Source organism: Gambusia affinis, linkage group LG22 (genome assembly GCF_019740435.1).
Source record: "Gambusia affinis linkage group LG22, SWU_Gaff_1.0, whole genome shotgun sequence".
Classification (NCBI taxonomy): Eukaryota; Metazoa; Chordata; class Actinopteri; order Cyprinodontiformes; family Poeciliidae; genus Gambusia; species Gambusia affinis.
Window position 1 is genome coordinate 7966174 of NC_057889.1, and position 10552 is coordinate 7976725.

The following is a 10552-nucleotide window of genomic DNA, read 5'->3' on the forward strand; positions in this document are numbered from 1 at the left end:
ATTGGTGTGTAGAAGTTTGAGAAAATAAATTAATCGGAAACAATTTAGAACGAGGGTGTGTGAATATTTTCAGAAAGCGCTCCACCAAAGTCTGGACCAATGTATAGAGTTGCCAAAATAGACTTCTTTTCCTCCAAACATAAACTTTTGTGCCAAATTTTCAATTGGTTAAAAACATCATTCCATGTCATAAAAACTCCCACCACACCCACAGTGAAACATGGTGATGGCAGCATCATGCTCTGGAGAAACTTCTCATCAGATGATTCTGAGATTTTTGTCAACATGGATGATGTTGTAAAATAATTTCAAATACAATTTAGCTTTATTCAGATGTTTTATTCAGATTTTTCTGCATTCCAAGGTCCAAATAACCAAAAAGGAATCACTCCATGCTTTATCAGATGCTGAGCGCATACATTGATCAGCATTATAATTAACTCATAGTGTGATCAAAGTTCTTCTAATGGGGCTGAAGTGAAATAAAGTTATAAATTAAACCTGCAGGTTGAAACTCTTCAGTACAGTAAGAGTGTTTTTGTTTATTGTTCTGATAATGGCAGAAAACAAATCAACTTCAGCTCTGACTGGCACTGATTCAAGCTCAACAGCGTGGATCTTTTCGCTTTAACATTAAATTGGGTTGCACAGCTGACATCCTAATCCACTTTCGGGATATAAGTGAAAAATGAAAGCAATACCTTTTAGATAGAAATACAGTAGGTTGAGTGATCTGACTCTGTAAGACGGTTGGCAGCTCTTTGTAAAGGTTACTGTGACCATCATGGTTCAATCAAAAACCAATAAACTAGGGCAATTATGTCAGATAGCTGAGTTTATCTTATCACAGGCTGTGATTCAATACCAGCCTGCAAGAAATACAGTAGATCCCTTCATGTTGCCAGGTGGAAGTCAAAAGTGCCCTTTAAGTGCTGCCATAACTCAGATTAGATTTTATTTCTCAGTGCACAGGGTGAAACACGCTAGATGTGACAAAATTATGTAATTACATTTTCCTTACAGATGTGATAACATTTCAGAGGGAGAAATAGTTTCTAAATTCTGTTTATATTTTCTTTCTAGCAAGTCAACATTTGGTTTCCGTTTTACGTTCTCTCCAAAACTCTTGGTTTTAAGTTTGGGCACAGAAAATTTGTTGAAGCTTTTTCTTACAGAAAATATTTTTTTAGGCTCATCAATATGAAAAGCAGTTCTATACTGGATAAAAACAATCCCACCACGTAGACTAGGATGAGAAATACAAACGAAGCCGTAAGAATGGAGAAAGATGAAGTTAAGATGAAATAGAAGTTTGCATTTCCTCATCCTGGGTGAGTTTATCTGTTTCCTCAACCAGTTTGGATGTGTGTTTGGTTCATAGTTCTGCAGGAACACCTGAACATGTTCGTGTTTCAACCTTCTAGCTTTTGAGTTAAAGGGATTTTTGCAAACTACCACTTCTGTTGGCAGTGGAACAACCCCCCCCCCCCACCCTCCACAGCATCATGCTGCCTCCACCATGCTTAACAGTTTGTGAAGCACTGATTCTCAAGCTTAGTCTCCACTGTCTTCCCCTTTAATTGCAGGAAATAAAGTTTATTTATATCTTTATGATTTTTTTAGCAGGTTTTATAAACAGCCAGAGAGCGTTTACAAAGTTGTAAAACATTTTTTTAGAAGGTAGATATACAAACTTTATAGCTCAGACTGTAGGAAAACAGGCAATCAGGAGGATTGTTTATTGTTATGCTGCCATAAAAGTAACATTGCTGAGTAAACAGAAGCATTAAATAAAGCATTTGATGCATTTGAAATATTTGAATCTGAGATTTTAGGTGTGTTTCCTGCAATGCAAAATGATAGGAATGAATTTCAAAGGTTAAAACCAGTTTATCTGAGATGCTGCGTACATTTTATCAGATTGACAAGAGGACACTGGACTGTTTTGCATCTCTTGAAAAAGATCTGATGCAATGAAGATATGAGGATGGAAAGAAAAGGGCAGACTGCATTCTTTATCGTATGTCTTTATCTCACTCTTATAAAAACGACTTGCAAAATGAATTAATTTAATCAGTGTAAACAAATGGGTTGGAGTTGGAAGTTGGAAGGAAGAACTGGGTTTCCTCCTCTTAACTCCAGTCCTGTAATAAAAAAAAAAAGAGTGAATCAGAACATGGGTTTGAGACATGGAGTTAATGTTTCACCATATAGCCGAGCGTCACTTATCAGCCTCTCAGACTTTGATCACAGAGTTGAGTGGGTTCAACCAGTGATAAATATTTCCACACAAGTAAAATGATAACAGCTCCAAACCTCACATTGACGCCTTCAACCTTATTCAGCCTTAATCAGCATTCAGGAACCAGAATTACTGAGGATGAAGGACTGCTGTCAGCATGCAGGCTGCAGCAGCTTTTTTTTTTTTTTTTTTACACTTCCTTTCCCCATTTAACCATTAATTAACCAGGATTAAAAACAAATCTAATCCAAAAAAGTGTCCTGGGATAGACAGTAGCAAAAATGTTAAAAACAAGACAATGTTAACTTTTTTTCCCCCCTCCAGGGGGTCTTTTGTGGGCTCTAGTGTCCCTTATTTAAAAGTAGGAAGACATGCGGCAAACATCGGCCAGGTCCGGGAATCGAACCCACGACCGCCGCGTAGAGGACTGAAGGTCTCCAAATGTGGGTCACGCTATCCCCTACGCCACCACAGCACGCCAAACAATGTTAACTTTTAAACATCTAGATTCAACATATGACTCTAGATAAAGTCCAACAGGTAGCGGTTTCTGTCTCCTTGCTCTATAACATTAAATACTATTATGTTTATTTATTTAACTGGATAACCAGGTCTGAGAATATTTTGGTAATTTTCTGATGAATTATGGAATTATTAGAATGAATTTCACTATAGTGTTAGATCAGGGGTGGGCAATCCTGGTCCTGGAGGGCCGGTGTCCTGCAACTTTTAGATGTTTCTCTACTTCAACACACCTGAGTTAAATAATGAGGCCATTTGCAGGAGTGGAGAATCTGACTGCACTTAGGAGGTGATTCAGCTGGTGGATTCAGGTGTGTTGGACCAGGGAGACTCTAAGAGTTGCAGGACACCGGCCCTCGAGGACCAGGATTGCCCACCCCTGTGGGAGGTCAGCCATTCGTTTTTTGGGAAAACTGTTTAATCTCTACGTAGATAAAGGCTACTAAGGCTCTAACGTCCACAGATAAATGAATAAAAAATTTAGACATAATAATATGTGTGTGTGCTAGCTGAGGAAGATACAAGGGGAGAAAAATAAAAAGCAGCTCAAGCAGCTGAAGACTGCTGAGTCATCGTGACAGAGGAGGAGCGGCTGCTCAAACCTGTTTTAGTGACATCTAACCACAACTTCTGCTTCTGGAAAGCATTTCATGGAAATGTCCGTGTCTTCTTACACTGATGATGCTCACTGAAGAAGTTATTTTCTTTTCAGGATTGAAAAGAGAACATTCCGTTGATAAGTAGAAGGTATAAAATGAATATTTTCACTTTATTTGAGAATAAAACAGCAATCAACAATGAATGTTTGCCAGAATGTTCGAAGTCTTTAGGAATGTTAAAGTTTAAAAAGACAAATACTATCAGGCCTCAGACGTCTCTAGGGAGACAAAGAAATATGGTCACACGACCTCATGGCATCCCTCGCTGGCTAACACACAAACGCTTCTTCATGAGGATGTGAGTAAACAATGGTGATAGTAACAGAACATTTTGTTTATTTCATTGTGCTCATTTAATGAGATTTTAGTAAACTTTAACTGAAATGCAAAAACACAAAACAAATAAATTAATTAAAAAGTTTCATAAAGCTGGCTTATAAAACACCTTTAAATTCAAATTGCAACACACATCTGACTTGCAAATATGGAGGACTAAAACTGACATAGTTAAAAATAAAAGTAGAAATATGTAAATGTTGAAATGCAACAGGTCTCCAAACCCATCAGATTGTGAGGATATCTATTGATTTCTCCTCAGGGGATTCTTGTTTTGGACCCTTTAATTTTCTAATAGTCCATCATTTCCTTTTAAGGGAAATCACTTCGATTCACTTTGATGCTAAAATATAAAACCCTTCTTCATCATTTACTGCTCTCTTCCAAAATCTCCAAATTTTGGATCAAAGCTTGCTGGCATTTAAAGAATGATTATATATATTTAACCCAAATTTTCAAAGGTGTTCCATATGGAGAATGGTAATCCCACAGAATGATGCTGCCACCGCTGTGCTTCCCAGTAGGTATGGTGATCTTTTGATGATATTCCAGTAGTTTGTGAACCAAAATGACCTTTTGAAAATGAGACCCAAGCTTGGTTTCTCAGACCAGATGAGATGACATTCTTATAAAAGGTTTTAAGAAGTTTTAAGGATAGTTAGCTGCTTTTACTGAAGAAAAAGGGTTTCACTCTGGAAGCCCTAATCTTAAATTCTAGACATATAAAGAACACAGATTGTTTTTACTTGCCAGAGATTCCTGCAGCTCCTCTGCTGTTGCTCTTGGCATTCTCCCTGAATTGTTCTGGTTCTGTCTTCTTAACGGTTTTTAGGAGGAAATGTTGTTTTTAAACCTCCACCTAAATGTTAAACTTGAACAAACAGATTATCTGTTACCTGTCTGAGAATGCAGAGAAAGAAATATCAGGAAAATCTCAATAAAACAGGTGAAAACACTATTGTCTGCAGACATGTCCTCACGACAATGTCTGTTTAAAGAACATTTTCCTTTTACAAACAGAAAAAGAAAACTAAACAATAACAAAACATTCCCAGCAGCTCAGTTCAGTCCTACTGAGGTGTCCAATGTGTAACTAAAGAGTAATAAATGCATTAAATGAGTAATTACGTCATATCAGCTGTGTTTGTGATCTGTTTCCTTTGATTAGTGAACAAGGAGCTAATTTCCTGTGAAGAGAATCGATGCATAGAGGTCCTTAGATTTATTAAAATATAAGTACATCAACATTTACTAATGTAATGCACCTCCTCAACTTGAAATTTTTTCTTCTGAAATACTGAAATATTTGTACATGTTGTTAAGATAAATAATCTAAAAATCTAGTTGCAGCTTTGTAAACAGTATCATTGAAACACGTGTTTTCACATGTGCTGTTATTATATTTACATTAATATTCTGGGTAAACCTGCAGGTTGCGCGGCTCATATCAAGCTGCTGCTGAAGCTGCTTAAAAGTTTGTGTTTCTAATAACATGTCCTCTACAGTAAGAGAAGCAAACACAACAACCTGTAGGAAAATATTTGTTAGAAAAGCACATTTTGACTGTTTTTAAGCTTGTGAGAAATAAATCTGCTCACTTCATCTGAATAACAAATAGGCTACAATCTAAACATAAAAGTCCCACAGTGCACAGATACAAGAAGCCTCTAAAGGAAGTTATTTTAGCCAAAAGACAGATAAATAAAACTCTTTTTTTACAATGTTTACCTGTAAATAAATCACTTTTTTACCCAGAGATACATAAGCAAAAGAGCATAGAATGATATGTAAACATTTCTTTGGAAAGAACTGGATATTTAATGGGATGTCCTAATTTTTTCACGTGACTGTATGCAAAATTAATTAATTTTTGCTCAGGGAAAGTTATTCTTTAATTTTATAACTTTTCTGACCATCTGGTCTTTTAATATGTCACCATAGCAGACAGAGAAACAGGCCTGGGGATGTCCCTCTGACATTCATGGCATTCATTAAGGATTTAAAGCTATGGGGCATGTTTGCTATGAGGATAGTTTATCAGACTAAAAGTATCTTTTGAATGACGGATGAAGGGAGGAAACAAATTTGGGTTAAAGCGTCTTGTGACAAAACACCGTGATTCTGTCTGTGCTAAAAGTTTTTTTTTGTTTGTTTTTTTTGTTGTTTTTACAGCTTATATTTTTTATTGTTTAGTGTTGTATTCAGCAGCAGGAAACTGTTTTAGGCTGTTTTTATAAAAATACCTGCATAATAATGTTGAAAGAGCTGTACAAACTAGAGATTTATTACATTATTTGACACCAAAAGGTTTGAGAATAGCTGTAATATGTTGGCATCTTATTTAGAAGAGGAGAGCAAAAAGCTTTTGGATGCAACTCATGATCCCAACTCTTTATTTCTCATGGGAAACATGCCATAGATACGAAGAAGATCTTTCCAAAAACAGTTTATTGCAGACCCTGAGTGTCAGGTTCTGTAATAAACCTGACAATAACAAAACATCCCCAGCAGCTCAGTTCAGTTCTACTGAACTAGAAAAGGAACCAAAGTCTTTTTTCTGAACTGAGCTGCTGGGGATCAGGTTCAGATGATCAAAGATTCCAGGAAAGGATATTGCTTAAAGTACACCCTACTGAGTAATGAGAGCTGATTCACTGACGGTCCACAGAAGGTCTTTACGGCGAAAAGGGAAGGGACTTTGGATAAAGGCCAGAGAGAAAAACACAAAACAAAAGAAATCCGAGGTGTCAGCATTTTGAAGGTATTTTCCCCCCTCGCTGCTCATGTGATCGGTCCTGTATTTCCTTCCCTATAAATGGATCCAGAAAGCAGCTTGAGATTTTTCTATCTGCTCATTTCAGCTCCTCTCAAACAGTGAACAACGTGTCTGTCACTTGATGACTTTTAAACTGCGTGACTTAGCCTGATCAGGAGGAAACTGAAGAGTTCTTGAATTACTTGTATTAGAAAAAAAGAACAAAATGCAAAGATTTTCCTCATGGGAGCATTTTGATATGATATCCATTCTTTTTCTATTTTCACTTAATTCAATTAATTTTCTTTCCTTTCCCCACATTTTACTCTAATTTTTAATTTATTGGTTTTGGTCAATTGTGTCAGCGTTTTTATTTATTTATATATTTTTTGTTTGCATCAGTGACCATTGTTCTAACTTTTTTTTTCTAGTAAAGATTTGCAACAAAGTGTTAAGGCTTTGATCTGCATGCAATATTACACTGTGTGATGACTGCAGAGGTAAAATCCCCAACTTTTATTTTCACTTGCTTGAATTCTTCTAAGGTTTAGTTTTGTTTTCAGCTTTCTGCTTGAGTTTTGTACCATTTGGTTCCTTTTCTAGCATTTAAAACATTTTAGTTTTATTTTGATTTCAACGGGTTTTCATAAAAAACCCCACAATGATTTCTTACCTTATTGGAGATGTATTTATGACTCTGAAAACATGTTTAAGCTAAATATTTTCACAATACTAGCAGATAGAAAGGCTTTCAACAAATCATTACCAGGTGGGCAAAAATATTACAGATATGCTTCCATGCCTATACACTTCTGCAGCTTCTACTACAAAATAAATCTGATTCTGCTCTCACCAGCAAAAATTGAGAATATGAACTTTAATGGTCAAGCTAAATTAAAAGAAAATCAACAGAAAAAAATAAAGTTGATGGTGAAAAATTTAACTTAGGCAATTCTCTGTTTTACTCAGGGCAGCCCAGATCCCAACTTTATACAAATGTGCAACAACCAAACCTGAAATTATAGTGCAAAGGAAGAATAGAAGCAACATTTGCTGGATGAAATTACCAATGTGGGCAGAAAGCTGGTTTTCCAACTCAGACATCACATGACCAGACATAAACAGCATTTTCCCGTCTGTTATTTCTTTCTAACAATTTCACTTACATGCACACATGAAGGGAAGTTACATTTAGCTTCCAAAATATCAACCTGATTAAATCCATGTGTTCTGAAAAGCATCTTTCAGAAAGATTACAAATTGTTTAAGGCTTTTTTTACTTTCTAAACTTTGTATGTCTTTTATTTCTTTTAACATCTCCACAGTGCTCATCCCTCTGCCATGTTCTTGTGGCATTGCAGTCTATTTGAATGTTTACACTGGACTAGGATGGGAAATCTATTGGCATATCAGCTCTATCAAGATTTTTTTTTTCCACCAGGTAAATAAAAAGAATAAATGAACATTAAAGTTTTATTTTCCTTTATCTCAAACACAGGCCAACTATTATTTACATAACCGAGGAAAAAGACGAGTCAGTAACATTGTGTTCTGCTGTGGTAATCATGTGACTGTTACTCAGTGCCTCTCAGTGTCGAGTGCACAAAGCTCAAAATGTGTCCATATGAGCTCAACTGGCCTAAAATGAACAACGCGCACATTCACAGCGTCTGCAGCCGGCCACAACACTCCACTGCCCGATCCTTCACTAGAGAAGCGTTTATTGTCTTTTAATTTGCTGCTCAAAGAGTCCTGCTGGGACTGAGATACACCTCTGTTTCGGATTCTTCTAGGAGTGGGGATGTGTTCAAGCATGTGCAGTTGTGTTTGTGCGGAAGGTAAAGCCTAAGTGCTGTTTGTTTGATCAGGTCTTTGTATTTTATCTAAAAAATGTGACGTTCCCAAAACAAGAACCTTCATTCCTGCTGCTTCTTTGTATCCACCCAACAGCTGCTAAACTACGGTGGCCACCGTACTAAACTCATACCACATGTTGTAACTTCAGGTAGCGATTGTTAAAAAAATGAGCTTTTTGTAGATTTTATGAGGGCTTCATTAGCTGAGACGGTGGTTTTCCTCCCCCTAGTGGTGCGCTGGAGTAGTGCAACATCAAGGAGCTGGGAAGAATTAAAAAAAATGTTTTTATTTTAAAGGAAAAAAAAGTATGGAATATGTAAAATCAAACACATTTATTCCAATACAATTTAAAAAATTTGAAAAAGAAATATAACCAATAATATGAAAAATTTATGTATTTATTTATTTTCTATTTTACAGTAATAAATTGAAATTCTTTCTCTTTCTGACTACTGCTAGAAGGTGTAAAAAAATGAATGTAAAGATATAACACATTTTAGAAGCTATATTGTTAATATATAGTTAGTTTGGTATAGAACAAAAGTAAACAGGTACCATCTTGATGATCTGATCTGATTTGAAAATGATCGCTGTGATGATCCTGTGACCTCTTGAGATGATGCGACGTGCTCCTGCAGTTGTTTACTCCGTGGCAATCAATAGGCTTTATGTCCTTCAGTCTGAGACATGCTGACTCATTGAAACAATAACATGTGAGTCATTTCATCAGAAAAAGTGCATGCAAGATTTAAAAGTAAATATATTTAGAAATTTTTTTAACAAAAATATTGATTTGCTTGCCTCTGGTCAACTTGTTGATCTTCTGCAGAAATAACTTCCAGCGTAATTGATATAACGATCTTCCCATTAAGAGTAGTGGAGCCTCAGAGACTCGTGTTGTCCATGCAGAATGGATGAGTGAATAAAAAATATTCATTAGTGGAATGGACAGGGAACAATTTGGCTTTTTGTGCAATAATGTCTTTCATTTCATTGCTGCAGCTTGAAATTGTTTTGACTCAACAGTGAAACAAAGAATGAAGAGCTTCATGCAAAGGTAAAAACTAAACATTCCTGATTACATTCAGGAAGTTCAGAGCTAGAACAAAGCTCCTTTCTTATTTATTTATTTTTTAAAAATCTTTTTGTTAAATAGTCTTCAAAACAGAGAATCAGATCTTAATGCAAACAATTAGAGGTGATGCTTGCATAAATGGTTCTTCTTCTGTGTCCAGATCCCACTCCTCAAACCACACACACACACCGCAAAACAACAAACTTTTTTTTCTATGTTACAGAAAGACAGATGTTATTAATCAATACAAATACTTTAGCTCAGTTCATATGTAATGGTTTGCATAATAAATGTAATTGACATTTACAGTTGGTTTTTTTTCCCGCCTTAACAACAAAAGCATAAATTAGAAAGGTCTCATAAATTTTAAATTGTACTCTAAGTTGACTGGAGAACATCCCAGTTGAGTTCTTCCCAGTTTAAATGTGAATTATTTTCAACTAGAGATAGTTTAACACAGCCCCTACTCAATAAGAAATAATAATATATCCTTTTAATAATGTACCTTAATCCTTAAATCTAAAATTGGGACTTCACACCACGATGAATTAATTTCAGATGCTGTTGTCTGTTTTCCAAGGATGAAAAGAAAACCAGAAATCTCCCGATTCAGCAGTTTCTGTTTTGCTGATAATCCAATTCACACAGTGAAGGTGATAAACACGCGGTCAAGTGGAGAGGAGCAGAGACGTGCATCTTATCACGTAGCCGATCTGCCAAAACTCTGGAATAACATCAGTGCTGATGACGCACTGCAGAGACCCCCCCACAGCAGCGAGCGCAGCACGCCACTGATGGAGGGAATCACTTTAGAGGATTAAGACTGTCATCTGTTTGGATTACAGAGGCTGCTTACCTGGCCATCTGTCACCTTCAGGCAGCTTTCTGCTGCTTGTCCATATTATTCACTTTTACAGGCACAACAGATTTGTCACAAACTTATTACACTTCAGAATCAAGTCTGATGCGATGTCAGATGATTTATATTTACAACTGAAACCAGATGTTTCCATAAACGCCATAGAGGGATGCACTACTTGACATGAAATTAGACTAAACTTTTGGATTGCCAAAAGTTTTACTATTAGCTCAACTCTAAAGTACAT